Consider the following 17,341-nt stretch of genomic DNA (forward strand, 5'->3'; position numbering starts at 1 on the left):
AGTAAAACAGAGGTGGAATGCCAAGAATGGCTCCAAAGGGGAGGGGGAGGAGCCTCTTGCACACTACAGGAGGCTCCTTGCGGAACTTAGTGCTTTGCACCCTCTCTAGCTATGCCACTGGGGAGGTGTGCCCATTTTCAGAGAGAAACAACAATGTGTTCTTCTCCTGTGTATCCTTCCATCCCTCCCTTTCCTCTCTCTGTTACTACTCTTCTGTCAATGCCTAGAGTCTCAATCTAAACATGTTGTATAGCACAGTGTTTCTCACACTTTTAGCACCGGGACCCACTTTTTAGAATGAGAATCTGTCAGGACTGACCAGAAGTGCTGTCATGACTGGAAGTGACGTCATCAAGCAGGAAAAAGTTTAACGATCCTAGGCTGCAATCCTACCCACACTTATCCAGGAGTAGGTCCCATTGACTATCATTGTTAAAAGCTTATACAGAGCAGCTTGTTCAAAGTACAGGTCTGAAACATTTCCCCAGATATGGTCACATACCATGGTAGCATCAAGTCTAACATATTAAAAATAAAATATTGAAATGAATGGGGACCCACCTGAAATTGGCTCGCAGCCCACCTAGTGGGTCCCGACCCATAGTTTGAGAAATACTATAGCACATTGATAAGTTGGGGGGGGGGGGCGGAGAGAGAGATATGTGAATGAATGAAAGGAATGCAACATGCAGCAACTGTTACCCTGCACATGCCCGATCTCATCTGATCGCGGAAGCTGAGCAGGGTCAGGCCTGGTTAGTACTTGGATGGGAGACCGCCTGGGAATATCGGGTGCTGTAGGCTTATATCATAGTCTTTCAAGACTGAAGGTTGCCAACCGTTGAGGCAAGCTGCACATGCTATGTGTACATTTGGAAATAGAAAACAGAACAGTGGAGATTCCAAAATACAGTTGTTCATCTTGGAAAGAAGACCAGGTAATCTGGGGAGGAATTTCACAGCATTTCCAGCCGTCTCCACAAGCAGCACACCTACATCTTGTTCTCCTCACCTCCCGTAACCTGGTAACATTCAGCACATGACGCCATGTCATGGTGCTCTCCATCTCTCCACTCCACTGCAGTGCTTTTTTTGTAAATAAAAAGGTGCAGGAACTCACAACTTGTTAATCTTTTATTTATTTTATTTATTTATTTATTTTAAAACCATTTTTTATTGGAGAAATAAAATATTTTTTATGTGCTTCCCCCCTAAAGATGAACTTACTTCTGAGTAGACATGCATAGGATTGGGCTGTCAATCTCCACATCCCCTTCCCCCTAGCTATTTTTTCTACACATGGGGAAAAATACTGTACAGGTGCACTTGAAGCGTGTAGTATGTAGTGTGGCACTACTTCGAGGAGAGGAAGTGGTGAATGGATTCCGGAAAATGGCTTCCATGAGTTCCATGTAGTAAAATTACTCTAAGCAACTGTGGGAGTAAGAACAAAAAAGGAATTCTTACACGAGAGGGGTCCTTAGGTGCACATAGAAACAGCTACGTTTGCAAACAAGCGATTAAATGTGGTTTAATTCAGGTATCAGAATACTCTGTGTCTTTGGGAAGGCGCTTGGCATGCAATTGTATGTTCTCTGCTGCCCTGAGCAGCTGCGGTGCATTGCTGGAGAGGAGCTGCAAATGCTGGCTGGCGGAGAGCATGCTTCTGGGTGAAGGATGAGGAGGATCTCTGGCAAGGCTGGACAGCATGTTGTACACACGGAGAATCCCTTTTCACCTGCCCTTAGCAGGTGAAAATGGGTGCAAATATATACCTCTGCCAGGATTAAGAGCCCAATCCTAGGTATGTCTACTCTGAAGTAAGTCTTGTTCTAGTCAATGGAGCTTACTCCCAGGAAAGTGCCTAGGATTGCAGCCTAAGAGCCCAATCCTATGCATGTCTACTCAGAAGTCCACTTTAGTGAATGGGGCTTACTGTGGATAGGATGGCAGCCTCAGGGCCCAATCCTATGCCTGTCTACTCAGAAGTCAGTCCCACTAGAGGCAGTGGGGCTTCCTCCCAGGAAAGTGTGGAGAGGACTGCAGCCACAGAGCCCTTCCTCTGCCTGTCTACTCAGGCTGCAAGGCTATGACACTTTCCCGGGAGTAAGCCCCATTGAACTTACTTCTGAGTAGACATGCTTGGGCTCTCAGGCTGCAAGGCTATGCACCCTTTCCCAGGAGCAAGCCCCATTGAGCACAATGAGTCATACATCTGAGTAGACATGCCTAGGCTCGTGCTGCAGATTGGCATGGGGATGCACCATCCAGTTTCCTTCCCCTCCTCCTCCGCCAAGCCAGTTCCTGGGTGTTCTGTGGGTGCCGCAGCCTGTCCCCCCCCCCGCACCCTCCACCGGCTTGGAAGCTGCGCTGGGAAGCAGAGCGTGGGGGGAGGGGAGGTGGGCTGGGGTCAGGTGAGAGCTTGGAGATGGGGGCAGGAGGTGGTCGTTGTGCGGTCAGGCAGGGGCCAGGCGCCCGCCCACCATGCACCCCCCTGCACCCACCCAGCAAATGCCTCTGTTTTGCTCCCCCCCAATGCCTCCAAAGGGGAGGGGCCCCTGCAAAAAGGTGCAGGAACTCCGTCCCCCCGCGTTCCATTAGAAAAAAAGCCCTGCTCCACTGCACTTAGTTGGCTGCCATTTGCAGGGGTGGAGAAACTAGGCAGGTGATGATGATGCCCTGCTTCTTGTACGAGATCAGCTGTAAGCAGGCTGAAGACTGCAGCTTCGAGGCTATCTTAATTTCAGCGGTAGCCTCTGACAGTTGTCAGGTTACACATGAAGTAGCTCTCCTCCTTGGAGGAGTGACTTTAATGTGCTAACTGTAAGTGTTTGCAATGAGGAAGGTGGGTCATATAAGTCACGGTACAGGGAAAGCAATGAATTGATGGGGCTTGTCTCCATGCAGCTTAATTGTTCCAGGAAGGCTCAGTTGTTGAAAGTAATGATGAATCACTCACTGTTTATGAGACGTCCCTTCCAGAAATATGTTGTTTGAAAAAAAAGCTTTTTATCATTTATGGTAACCAGCCTGGTCTGTTTATGCTGTGCTAAAAACATGAACACTCTGCATCCAGGCATTCCAGAAGGAGCCACAAAACACACACACACACCCCTGAATTGTGTTTAAATTATGCAGATAGAGTAAATCTGCATAAATGGGGATAGAGCCATAGCTCAATAGTAGAACACACAGGATGTCCTAGGTTGAATTGCTGGCATCCCCAGGCAGAAAGACCCCCCCTCTGATACCCTGGAGACCTGACTGTCAGTTGGTATAGAGAGTTCTAAGCTAGATATGCCAGTGATCTGCTTCCTATAAAGTACTCTCCATTTTTTTTTGGAACTCTTTTGTGTAATATTTGGGTTTCAGTAGCCATGGGTGGGCCAAAGAGCTGTGCAAGCACTGATGCTCTGCCCCCAATAACTAGAAATCTTGTACCACCTTCTACTTGGCTCAAACGTTTGAGCATATATGGAATAGAAACTAGTTTAGGGGGAAAAAAACTGGAAGCTGAGATTAATAATGCACACTTCTGGATTATGTGCCTAATATCTCTGTTCTGCATTCTCATGAAGGCGCAGAATAAAAACATTTCTAATCAAAGCCTCACCAGGGGTGAACGGCTCACAAGGTAGTTCTGGGGGTGGCGTTGAAATCTGCTGCGGTTTGTGCAGTGGTTGACGGCCGTTTCACAATTATCCACAGCAACAAACTTTTGCCGCTGCGTGTCCTCTCAGCTGGTAGCACCTCCATTTTGCTCCCACCGCTTTGCACAGATCCGAAGGGGAGGGGCAGGGGCCCTTCCATGCTGCAGTGAAGCTCCCTGCAGAAATTACTGCTTTGCACCCCCTCTAGCTACGCCACTGCTCCCTTGCAATCCCTTATGCTTGGAGTTGCCTCCCTGATCACCTGCAAAGATCTCTTTTGCCCACCATGTCTATGGCACAAATTATGGGCTAGTCCTGCTGTAGAGGGGAGGTGTGGCTCTCCGTACTGCCTGAATGCGCTGTCCCTGCCCACTGCCATTCCTGCTTGTGTCACACTCACGCACCCCTCCCGTTACAAGCTCGCCTCTCTATTCTGTATTGTGCCATTAATACCAATGACATAATCAGAATAATGGTATAAACTTAAAATAATGACATCGACAGCAGGGCTGGCCCTTCCATGAGGCCAACTGTGTCAGTTTTGTCAGGCAGCAGAATGGCAGGGGGCACTCACCTCTGCCCACTCACCTCCACTACTGTTCTGCCTCCTCCCTGTGCCTGAACTGAAAAAGAGAGAGGGGAGTGGAGTCGACAAGGAAGTGTAGCAGAGAGGAGAGCGGTGAACTGGAGTATCCCAACTGCTCCAGCTCCTCTTCCTTTTTCAATCCTGCGAGGAGCAGAGGTTGGCACATAACCAGGTAATGGTGGGGGACGGGGACATTTCGTACACGGCTTCAGACCAGGAGTTCTTGGGCTGACTCTGGAGTGTATCCTGGGAAGCCTCTCAACTCTCACCTCAGCCACAGAGAAGCCACTGACTACTCAGCCTCAGTCCCTGCAGCATGAGAATAGCAGTACTGGCCTACCTTTCAGGGTTGTTGTAAGGATCACTGCATTAATGTAAGTCAAGCAGCTTAAAAGCTCCAAGGGCCGCTAACTAAATGTGGTCTGCAATGATGATTGCAACGAGAAGATCTCATTCCTTCTGTTCTTTTCCTTCTCTCTGCCAGAACTCAAAATCTCACATCGTCATCATCCAGCCTAACCTTGAAGTTCTGACATTTGTGACATCAACATTGTGTGCCTGCGTGAGTGTGAGCGAGAAGGAGCCTGGGCTAAGCGATTGTCATATTCCAGGCCAGCTCTATTTAAATGGCTTTGAAATTGTCGTTCTCCACAGCAGATGGCTCTGGAAATAATGAAGGCAGAGCAATGCAAGCCGTCCCCCTCCTCCACCATGCATCGTCCCCCCCCTTTCCAGTGCTCTCTGTTGCCATGGCAGACCATGAGGCTGAAATGGATTCTGCTTATTAAATTTGTGAGCTCTTGTGTACTCAGAATGAATGGTGCTCAGTCATAAAGAGGCCCAACCTCCTCACGACACTGGGGTAGTTTTTATCTTCGAAAACCAGGCACTCAAACAAAAGCAGACGAAGGTCTCATTAACCTATTAACAGCAACCTCCGCGAGTTCAACTGTGGGGGCTTTTCAACGCGGAGTGCAAGGTGTTTTCCAGGAACGCTCATAAAAGCCAACATTCCTGATGAGAGCTGCTAAGAAATGGTTCTTTATTGGCTCATGCAAGAAAGAAAAAAAAATTGCCGTGCTTTTCCTAGGTGATCAGAGCAAAACCCTCCTTGTGTGCAGGCTTCTCTCTGTGGAGGTCCAGAACAGTGTTTCTCAACCAGTGGTACTCATACCTTTAGTGATACTTGAGGTGGTGTCTGGTGGGACACGTGGGACCCCTAGACCCCATCGCATGGCAGTAAGACCAGTAATGCAACGTGACAAGCAGCAGTAGGAGGCTTGGGTTGGTGGGCGGAACTCCAGCACGTGCTTTTCTCACACTCAAAGAAACCCTCCCATCTACCTAGAACCTCTTACTAGTGGTTGTTGCATCGTGTCTGGCCTCCAAGTACTTCCAGTGGTACTTCTAATAGGTGGACCTTGAAAAGTGGTACAGTGGGAGCAAACGTTGAGAAACACTGGTCCAGAACATTCCGATGGAAACCAAAGTGGGTCCAGAACACTTTAATGGAAACCAAAGTGAAGGCTTAGAGGAGAATATGGGGATCAAGGTCGTGCAGAGACAACCCCACAACAATGGGATGCCTGGGACAGAAAATTCAAATGGAGATAAACACATAGTGCAATCCTGAGAATGACTGAGAAGACCCTTGGCCAGCCTAGGAGGGCTACAAACATGCCACAGGGACTGACTCAGGGCCAACGCAAGGCTCTGGGCTGGATGGGGAGGAGGTGGGAGGGAGGCATTCTGGGGCGGGGGCAGACCGGGCGGTGGGTGGCCCCAGGGGCAGGTGGGTGGGAAGCAGGAGATGGGGCTGCGACCCAACAGTTATGCCAGATCCCAACCCCCATTTCTGGGGAGCTCGGAGCATCTTCAAGTCACTCCACTCTCCTTGGACATGTGCCACCTCAGGAGGTGGCGCAAATAGGGCCAGAGTGACTTACCTGGCGGTAAGGGTAAAAGTTTCCCCTTACCTCTGGCTGAGCAACTTTGGGCTCCTATCCTGCACTGGATACAGCACAAGCCTCTTGGCTTGCCTGTTCCAGTGCAGAATAGGATTGTGCTCATATTCTCATAAGTAATTGGCAATCAGCCACAGAAAGATAGTGACTGGTCCAGGTCCAAGATTATGCAATGCACTTCCTGGCTGGGTGGGTATTTAAACCCAGATGTTCTGGGGAAAAATTCAAGGCAGCTGCCAGCTACCAAGAACTCCATGTCTGTTCCAGCCGTCAACAAAGAGGTGGAGAGGAAAAAATTAAGGCGGAAAAAAGGAAAGAAACTCAAAGAACGGTTCAAAGGCAGCCACCCAACAGGGTGAACTTCTCAAAGTTTCCTTTGCTTTCTCCTTCTAAACCACCTCTGGAATTTTGCCCGGATTCAAGGCCAACAATTCTATAATGAGAATTTTGGGTCCTGCATGACAGCCATGGACCTCCGCAGCCCCGTGCCTGGGGCAAAGCTCCATGATGGTGCCCCCCACAGGCTATCGCCACCACAACCCAGGCAGAAATTGGTCCCCCCTACTCACCAGAGGCTCACGGAGCTTCACATGACCGCAGCCCACGCCGGGGAAACCTCTGTGAGGTTCCCTGGCGCTATAAACTGTGTTTCCAGCAAACCGGAACCACAGTTTCCACCTCCATCAGGATTCTCAGAGAGGCTTCCACGGGGTCCTGGCGGCTGGCGTTTGGGGCATTTGCCCCAGGCAGGTCTATGGTAGGCACGCAACTGCTGCATGAATCCCAATGAACACAACATTGGGAGACTGGATTTCAACTCAGTAAAGGTGGAGAGCAATCTTAAAACAAATGTATGTTAGAGATGAAAACAATTCCTCTGCTCCAATTTTCAAAAATTTTCTCTCTGACTCTCAGGTGCATTGGGGTCAGCAGACAGTATCTGTGACATGTGACAGTATCTGACAACTGGCATGCAGTGCCTTTTCTATTTTTACCAGATTCTCCTGCTAAGGAGCTCAAGGTGGCATAGATCTCACCTTGGCAGTGTGGCACTCTGAGGTTGTGGGTGATTAGCCCAATGTATGTGGGGAGTTGAGCCAGGGTCCTCCGCAATATCAGTCTAGCACGCTAACCTCTACACCGCACTGGCCTTAGGAAATGCTATGTTAACGTCATCCATTCATCTCAGCCAGACTAAATGGGTGAATTTTGATGGCCCAGTTTGACTCTGAAATTCAATTGTTGCACAGTGAAATATTAACATAAAAGAAAGCTGAACTGTGCAGTTAGGAAATTTGCTCTCAGTGTAGCAATCCTAACAGTTTGCAAAAAGGTTATGTCAGCTCTTTTCCTTCTTCCAATTGCAGGAGCTGGCAGTTCTTCTTTAAAAATTAGGCACACCATGACCAGTGGTCAAGTGATCAGTGGTCAGGGGGGCCCCTGATGAACTCTGCATGCCCCTGCAAGCCGGCTGATGAAATGCAATGAGCCAGATTTTCATCTGACCCAGAGCACTGGCATCCTGGAAAAGGCCAGTGTTGTTCCTAGGTAATTCAGATCATTGATTGATTGATTGATTGATTGATTGATTGATTGATTGATTGATTGATTGATTGAATTTTTACCCTGCCTTTCTCCCACACATTGTCACCCAAGGAGGCTTACAACATAAAAACACAATAGAGAGTGAAAGATGAAAACAATACTAAAACATTAAAACAATTAAAACAATAAGGCAGAACCCAATAGATTAGCAAGAACTGTTAACATTAAATTCATAAAAGTGCCAGCCCATCATGTCAACAGTCAAATGTCTTCTTGAATTAAAAAAACACAATCAAATATCAAATTACCCCTGCTAATTGGGCAAGAGGCACTTTTTCAAGTGGATGCTCCTCTTTTTAGCAGGGGGAGAGTAACTGGCCCACCTCACCCCAGCAGTGTCATTTTAGATTGTGAGCTCTTTTGGGACAGGGAGCCATTAATTGTTTGATTTTTCTCTGTAAACCACTTTGTGAACTTTTAATTGAAAAGCGGTATATAAATACTGTTAATAAAATATCTTATTGAATAAAAAGGCCAAAAAGTCTCCAAAAAGGAAGCCATTCTTAGCTCCAGGGGCAGGGAATTGCAGAAGCAAGGCACCACCACCGAGAAGATTCTATTTCTTCCTGCCAGCTCTCTCACCTCTTTCTCATGGCACAGTTAAAATGCTGGCACAGTTCATGGTTGGCAACCTTCAGTCTTGAAAGTCTATGATAGAAGCCAACCTGGTATTCCCAGGTGGTCTCCCATCCAAGTACTAACCAGGCCTGACTCTGCTTAGCTTCCCAGATCAGGCAAGATCAGGCTAGGGCTTGACACAGGATAAATGCCAGTACAGTTCCCTCTGATGGCCTGAGAGGACGAATAGGATTATATGGAAGGAGGTAAGCCCTGGAACGCCCTGGTCCGATGTCATAAAGGGCTTTAAAAGTCAAAACTAGCACTGTGAATTGTGCCTGGAAATGAAATGGCAGCCAATGTAGCGGCCAAAGCAATGGCCTGACTGAGTCAAACCATCTGGGTGGCTGCATTCTGAACTAATGGCAGTTTCCAGACAGGCACCATATATAGCCAAGACGTGATGCAAGGGGTCTTGCTGCTCAAAAAAGGTGTCTGGCTCTTACAGAGAAAGCACTGTAAACTATGACCAGAAGCTTGAAGTCTCATGTTGAGGTAGCATTGAATGGGCTGTGCCCTTTGCCGTCTCTGTTGGAGGTCTCCTAAGACAACCAACTGCATGGGTAACAGAGCGGCTTGATTCAGGACCCAATCCTCTCCAAACTTCCAGTGCTGATGCAGTGGTATCAACGGAGCATGTGCTGCAACCTGTGGTTTGGGGCTGATCACAGAGGCCTCCTCAAGGTAAGGGGATGTTTGTTCCCTTGCTTCAGGGTTGCACTGTGCTGTGCTGGAAAGTTGGGTAGGATCAAGCCCTCGGTCTCCAGGAAGTCGAAATTGCCCCTTCCATGTTTGAAGCTGGGCTGCTCTTGCAGAGTGATCTTCAGGCAAGTGTACCTCTGACCGCAGGTCTAGCAGAGTTAGAGGTCTTGTGCAATAGCATAGCTACGGGAGGGGTAAATTTTGCAGGTGCCACAACGCGCCATGTAAGTGGCCTCTTCCCCTCGCCATTGGACCAATGGCAATGCTACCCCGAATGGCTCCAACAGCGAGGGGGCAGTGCCGCTTAAAAGGGAAGCTGCGGTACCTGCAACATTTACCATGCTGCCACCCCATAGCTACACTACTGGCCATGAGAGTTGCTGGCTAGACAGGCCTGCTGTAGCATCAAAATCTGAGGAGTGGTTAAAACAAGGAACTTGGGGCTGAACATGGCAGCTGTTGCAGCCTCCTCACTCTTCCTGCCACTGCCTGCTACTTCTGAAGTTTGGGAGCTAGTTGGATGGGGGTGGGGGGTGGGGAAGCAGCCAGGTGTGTTTGACCATAAGTGGTTGGTTGTGCTTCTGGCCCCTGCTGACACTGCAGGCTCACAGCACAAACGCGTCATGCTCTATTGTGACCTGAGCATGGGTCTGGGTGCCTGCTGGTTTATACAAATATATATGTCTAAAATAAATAGATGTATATTTGTCTCTGGACTTGGCATGACCACGCTGCCTCTGTGTGTGCTTTTGTCCTCTGATTCAATAGTGAGGCCTAGCTGTCAAGAGTGGAGTGAGGCCATGGCACCGTTCCATAAACTTCAGCTCGATTAGAATAACAAAAGGCCCTGCCACACTTCTGGGAGGAGATATTTCTCCCTCCTTCCAGGCGGCAAGCGCCATGAAATAAGTGGGCACAGCTAATGGGCTTAGGCCCTCAAAGGCTCAGCTTCTCTAAGCCCAGCTGTCGAGGACGGGAGTGTTAAAATAAATAAATAAATAAATAAATAAGAAATGTTGGAGCCCTATGATCCCCCCCTCTCTCCCCCTTCTAAAAATTTATTTCAAAGAGGAGGGGGGTGGAGTTGGTCTGTGCAAAGTAGTGAGCAATTAATGTGAAACAAAAGGAAATGAATCCACAGGGCTAATTATATGGGGAATAAATCCAAATAAGAGGAGTTGAAGAGAAGGAACTGGAGAGGGGGAAGGTGGGAGGGCAGCCACAATGTCCTCGAAGAAAGCGATCGGTCGGGGTGATGAATACGCGCACATTTCTTAGAGCGACATAAAGAAGCCAAGAAGTGTGGGAGGTTTTGGGACTGTCCCCAAGTGAGTCATTCTTTGGACGTCTGTCGACTCGGAGCAGCCCCTGGCGCCGCCCTTTCTTTGCGAGGCCTCCTGCGCAAATGGCGAGCGAGTGGAGAGGTGGCAAGGGGGAGAAGGAGTGTTCTGTTCTCAGCCCTCCTTCGAAGGGAATCTGAACAATCTGCTCAGAAGCTTCTCAAAAAAGACATAGTGGAAATGGAAAAGGTGCAAAAGAGAGCGACTAAGATGATTACGGGGCTGGGGCACCTTCCTTATGAGGAAAGGCTACGGCGTTTGGGCCTCTTCAGCCTAGAAAAGAGACGCTTGAGGGGGGACATGATTGAGACATACAAAATTATGCAGGGAATGGACAGAGTGGATAGGGAGATGCTCTTTACACTCTCACATAATACCAGAACCAGGGGACATCCACTAAAATTGAGTGTTGGGCGGGTTAGGACAGACAAAAGAAAATATTTCTTTACTCAGCGTGTGGTTGGTCTGTGGAACTCCTTGCCACAGGATGTGGTGCTGGCGTCTAGCCTAGACGCCTTTAAAAGGGGATTGGACGAGTTTCTGGAGGAAAAATCCATTATGGGGTACAAGCCATGATGGGTATGCGCAACCTCCTGATTTTAGGAATGGGTTAAGTCAGAATGCCAGATGTAGGGGAGGGCATCAGGATGAGGTCTCTTGTTATCTGGTGTGCTCCCTGGGGCATTTGGTGGGCCGCTGTGAGATACAGGAAGCTGGACTAGATGGGCCTATGGCCTGATCCAGTGGGGCTGTTCTTATGTTCTTATGTTCTTATGAAGCCCAGTTCCAGCCCTCTGTCTGCACCAGTTGGAGTCTAAAACAAACCGAGACAAGTTGTCAGTGAGGATGACTTAATTCTGTCCTCCTCTTATCCACCAACATTTGCAGGTTAGCAATAGAGGCAAAGGATGGTTTTCACTATTCATCCACTCCCACATTGGCCTGGATGATTTTTTTGAGACCACAGTGCCATCTGTGCCCCCAATATTGAACCGTGTGGGATTTCTTGCGACTACAACACAGAAGTGGCCTGCTGGAGCCCTCAGTATTCTGTTTCCAGCAGCGATGATGTCACATGATGCTGTGACATCACTTCCAGGTTCTCCCTGGCTGCTTCACATGCCCCATTCTTTCTCCACTGGAGGCTGGGAGCCTTCAGAGAAAGGAGTGGGGTGCGTGAAGCCACCAGTGACCTCTCCAGGGTGTCACATAAAGAGAAAGCCATTTTTGGGGGGAGGCAGGAGGTCTGGTCTAGAGGGTAGAGCCTCCGTTTGCCTGAAGATAACATCCACAGGTCGCGGATGCCTCTCTCTCAAAGGTTATTTGAGCCTCTCTCTCTCTCTCTCTCTCTCAGCTTAACCTACCTCACAGGATTATTGTGAAGATGAAAAGGGGGGAGAATCTGTTGTGTCACTTTGGGTTCCTTGGAGAAAGAGTGGGGCAATCCCTCCTGAGTTGACAGAAGGTGGGTCTGATAAAACAATACAACTCCCTTGGCTGACCAATCTTGTGGTGGCTTGAAAACTTCAGGGATAATAATTACAAACTGGAGTGGGTCTCAATTGGACACGAAAGATGCAAGCGCGTATCTGCTCCAGGTGCACCTTCCCAGAGGCAGAACGTACTCTGTGAGTAAACATCTATTGAAGGAGGTTGTCCTATTTATTCAGTAAATGGATGCCAAGGCTGTGCGGATACCAAGCTCTCTTTAAGAGTCCCTGTGACAAAGAGATGTGCCTCTCCCATTCCCCAAGGCTATGCTTTTGAGAAGAACTGAGAACATTGGGGAAAAAACAATGAGGATCAGGCAAAAACACAAACAAACAAAAAATTAAACAAAACCCAGTGAGAGCAGCTTTGTCTTTGGTTCCTTTTTGTGAGTAAATGAAACATGGGGGTGGGTGGAGGATCACTTATTTTGCTCAGCTCATAATTAACATGCATGCCCCCCATTCCTTTCTCCATCATGATGTAAAACAATGTTCAGGAGAGGGAGTCAATGCCAGTGGGTCATGTTCCTCCTCGTACTTCAACAGGATTTCAATTTGTACAAACAAAAGGCAATGAGCTGTTCTTGCGAGATCCTGCACATACTGGGAGTGGAAGAGAAATTCTCTCTCTGCAAAGCAAAGGCCAAATTAAACTCTGAATCTGCCAGGTGCAAACCTTTCCCCCAGTGTTTCAACACGCCTGAAGTGGAGAATGGAGTGGGGTGGCTCCCCTCGAAGCCAAAGAAACCCCCCTCCCCACCAGTGGCGTAGCTAATGATCATGTAGCCCCTCAAAACGTTGCCCCGGAAGTGATGTCACAACTGGAAGTGACATCACACCCTGGCTTTTTAAAAAGTGAAAATTGGGGGGAACCCACCTCCCCCCCCCAGCAGCTCACCACCCACTTGCTCTGCTGCCTCCCCCCAGTCAGTGGCATAGCTAAGGCATCTATCTGCTACCCGGGGTCAAAGAAGATTTTGTAGCCCCCCACCCCGCATGATAAAATCAAATTTAATTAAGTAAATAAATAAAAAGTTATTGGTTCCATGCTGTATCATAATAACATCTCACTGGCACTCAGAACAATCAGTCTCATAGATTGGTTTGTAGTTAAGCAAATCCATTTTTTGTTCCACAAGACAGTTTTATTTTCATTTTCTTCTTAATTGGCCATAACTTTTGATAGGATGCAGATATTCCAATGCAGTTTGTTTCATTGCATTCTGCATTAAATTACCTTTCCAACGATATATAACATGATGGTATTATTCATACATATCAAGATTTTGGTCACTAGTGTCAAACTCAGCTTGTTGCCCCCCTAAAGCTCGATGCCCGGTGCAACTGCTACCCCCTGCACCTTCTTAGCTGTGCCACTGCTCCCCACTGCTATTGTGCCAGGAACGTTGGGGCTCAGCTTCTGCCTGTTTGGCAGGCAGGGCCCTTCTGTGCCTTGCCTAGGATGACCTGTGCCTATCTTTCAAGGCTATGTTTCTGAGAATACTGAACTTGAAAAATGACAACTGTCCCCTTCTTCTGGAGGGAGAAGGAAGGAGTAACCCACCGCACTGAGAGCTATGCTGCCAGGCTGCACAGGCCCTCCATGGCTGTTTTGAGTTTTACAGGGACCTCTTTTGGCCCACTTCCTGCTTTATGGCCCAGTCCTAAAACAGCTACTGCTGGAGGGACCAGCGCGCACACCACCATATACGTGCTGTAGGTAGGCTATCCGTGTGGGGGGAGGACGGAATGGAGGCAGGGAGGGGGTGCAACAGGCGGGGGCGGGCGGGCAAGGGTAAATCAGGTGAAAATGGTGGCAGTGGCTACCGCTGTATGGCCTGATTTCCGGACATGGGACTGCTCAAACTTATGCCAGTGATTTTGCTGGTGTGAGCCTTAGTAGCCTTATAGTGGCTGGGCTTTTGGGTGCTGGGGGGTTTGGTGCAGGATTCAATCTGGCAAAGTTTGTGGGGTCCCATTATATTTTCAACAAATGCTGGGGATTGGGGGTGGCTGGCCAGTATGAGTAGCGGTGGTGGCAACAGTGGTAGTTTGCCATCTACCTTTTACCAAAAACATGGCAGCTTTGTGGGCAGTTTTGGCAGCGGCATCAGAGGTGGTGCTGCCATTCCTGCCAGCTGTGATTTTGGGGTCAGCATAGCTAGTGTCGAGGGACACCCTTTAAAGTGTGTCAATGCTAGAGAGGGTGCCAAGCACAAAGTTTTGCAGGCACCTGAATGCACCCTGCAAGCGGCCCCCTCCCCTTCAGAGCCTGGCAAATGCTTCAGTTTTGCTCCCCCCACCTGGAATGACTCTGAAGGAGAGGGGGAAGGGCTGCTTGCGTGGCATATTCAGGAGCCTGCAAAACTTAGTGCTTGGCACTCCCTCTTAGCTATGCCACTGAAGAGTGCTGACTCATTGTTGACAGGCTTCTCAATAGACATTGGCCATGACACCTAAAATCTTATTTACAGATTTACTCTTCAGAGAAGCCAGCTGCCCTTCTGCCGGGGAGTAGTGAAGTTTACAATATAAGGCTGCAATCCTATGCACACTTTCCTGGGAGGAAACCCAACTGAACACAATGGGGCTTAGATCTGAGTAGACCTGCATAGGATTGTGTTACAAGGTTTGCAAGCCAATGGAATGATATAAAGTGTAAAAGGATGGGGAAGCAAGCAGGAAAAGAGCACATTCAAGTGGAGGCTGGTTAGAAGGAGGTTGAAAGGGAGGGTAAAAAGAGTCCAATCTCTCCAGAGTGCATGGAGGCTGCTTAAAACAACAGTAATAGAGGCCCAGCAGAGGTGTATACCGCAAAGAAAGAAGGGTTCCACTAAATCCAGGAGGGTGCCCGCATGGCTAACCAGCCAAGTTAGAGAGGCTGTGAAGGGCAAGGAAGCTTCTTTCCGTAAATGGAAGTCTTGCCCTAATGAGGAGAATAAAAAGGAACATAAACTGTGGCAAAAGAAATGTAAGAAGGTGATACTGGAGGCCAAGCGAGACTATGAGGAACGCATGGCCGGCAACATTAAGGGGAATAATAAAAGCTTCTTCAAATATGTTAGAAGCAGGAAACCCGCCAGAGAAGCGGTTGGCCCTCTGGATGGTGAGGGAGGGAAAGGGGAGATAAAAGGAGACTTAGAGATGGCAGAGAAATTAAATGAGTTCTTTGCATCTGTCTTCACGGCAGAAGACCTTGGGCAGATACCGCTGCCCGAACGGCCCCTCCTGACCGAGGAGTTAAGTCAGATAGAGGTTAAAAGAGAAGATGTTTCAGACCTCATTGATAAATTAAAGATCAATAAGTCACCGGGCCCTGATGGCATCCACCCAAGGGTTATTAAGGAATTGAAGAATGAAGTTGCAGATCTTTTGACTAAGGTATGCAACTTGTCCCTCAAAACGGCCATGGTGCCAGAAGATTGGAGGATAGCAAATGTCACGCCTATTTTTAAAAAGGGAAAGAGGGGGGACCCGGGAAACTATAGGCCGGTCAGCCTAACATCCATACCGGGTAAGATGGTGGAATGCCTCATCAAAGATAGGATCTCAAAAAACATAGACGAACAGGCCTTGCTGAGGAAGAGTCAGCATGGCTTCTGTAAGGGTAAGTCTTGCCTCACAAACCTTATAGAATTCTTTGAAAAGGTCAACAGGCATGTGGATGTGGGAGAACCCGTGGACATTATATATCTGGACTTTCAGAAGGTGTTTGACACGGTCCCTCACCAAAGGCTACTGAAAAAATTCCACAGTCAGGGAATTAGAGGACAGGTCCTCTCGTGGATTGAGAACTGGTTGGAGGCCAGGAAGCAGAGAGTGGGTGTCAATGGGCAATTTTCACAATGGAGAGAGGTGAAAAGTGGTGTGCCCCAAGGATCTGTCCTGGGACCGGTGCTTTTCAGCCTCTTCATAAATGACCTGGAGACAGGGTTGAGCAGTGAAGTGGCTAAGTTTGCAGATGACACCAAACTTTTCCGAGTGGTAAAGACCAGAAGTGATTGTGAGGAGCTCCAGAAGGATCTCTCCAGACTGGCAGAATGGGCAGCAAAATGGCAGATGCGTTTCAATGTCAGTAAGTGTAAAGTCATGCACATTGGGGCAAAAAATCAAAACTTTCGATATAGGCTGATGGGTTCTGAGCTGTCTGTGACAGATCAGGAGAGAGATCTTGGGGTGGTGGTGGACAGGTCGATGAAAGTGTCGACCCAATGTGCAGCGGCAGTGAAGAAGGCCAATTCTATGCTTGGGATCATTAGGAAGGGTATTGAGAACAAAACGGCTAGTATTATAATGCCGTTGTACAAATCTATGGTAAGGCCACACCTGGAGTATTGTGTCCAGTTCTGGTCGCCGCATCTCAAAAAAGACATAGTGGAAATGGAAAAGGTGCAAAAGAGAGCGACTAAGATGATTACGGGGCTGGGGCACTTTCCTTATGAGGCTTGAGACGCTTGAGGGGGGACATGATTGAGACATACAAAATTATGCAGGGAATGGACAGAGTGGATAGAGAGATGCTATTTACACTCTCACGTAATACCAGAACCAGGGAACATCCACTAAAATTGAGTGTTGGGCGGGTTAGGACAGACAAAAGAAAATATTTCTTTACTCAGCGTGTGGTCGGGTCTGTGGACCTCCTTGCCACAGGATGTGGTGATGGCATCTGGCCTGGATGCCTTTAAAAGGGGAGTGGACAAGTTTCTGGAGGAAAAATCCATTATGGGGTACAAGCCATGAAGTGTATGCGCAACCTCCTGATTTTAGGAATGGGTTAAGTCAGAATGCCAGATGTAGGGGAGGGCACCAGGATGAGGTCTCTTGTTATCTGGTGTGCTCCCTGGGGCATTTGGTGGGCCGCTGTGAGATACAGGAAGCTGGACTAGATGGGCCTATGGCCTGATCCAGTGGGGCTGTTCTTATGTTCTTATGTTCTTAAGTGCCAACTCTTACATAAATTAGGGCTTCCATTTTTTTTCTCATGGTAAAGAACTTGTAGCCCAAGCTGTGAAGCTGTCTGAGCCAGTGGCGTCATTAGGGTGCAAGAGGCCAGTGCATCACCCCCGTGATGGACTTCCTCCCATGTAGTGGGGGGGGCAATGAGCTGGTGGTGGGCATGATGATGTATAATTGCCCTGCCTCCACTAGTTTTTGGCTCTACCTTTTGATAGAAGACAGAAATTTCAACATGGTTTGTTTCACTGCATTCTGCATGAAATTACACATTGATTGATATATTACACGATGGTATTATTCCTATAAACTGCGATTTTAGCAATTTTGGTCACTAGTAGTGTCACCCCCCCAAGGGTGTGACACCCCCCCTTACTAACACCTTATTGGTTCCATGTTGTGTTATAACATTTCATTGACTGTTTGAACA

At 48.3% G+C, this 17,341-nt stretch overlaps 1 pseudogene; it reads left to right on the forward strand.

Moving 5' to 3' along the window:
* Positions 1 to 684: 684 nt before the first annotated feature.
* LOC136649990 (5S ribosomal RNA) lies at positions 685 to 804 on the forward strand (annotated as a pseudogene).
* The last annotated feature ends 16,537 nt before the right edge of the window (positions 805 to 17,341 follow it).

Source organism: Tiliqua scincoides, chromosome 4, assembly GCF_035046505.1.
Source record: "Tiliqua scincoides isolate rTilSci1 chromosome 4, rTilSci1.hap2, whole genome shotgun sequence".
Lineage (NCBI taxonomy): Eukaryota > Metazoa > Chordata > Lepidosauria > Squamata > Scincidae > Tiliqua > Tiliqua scincoides.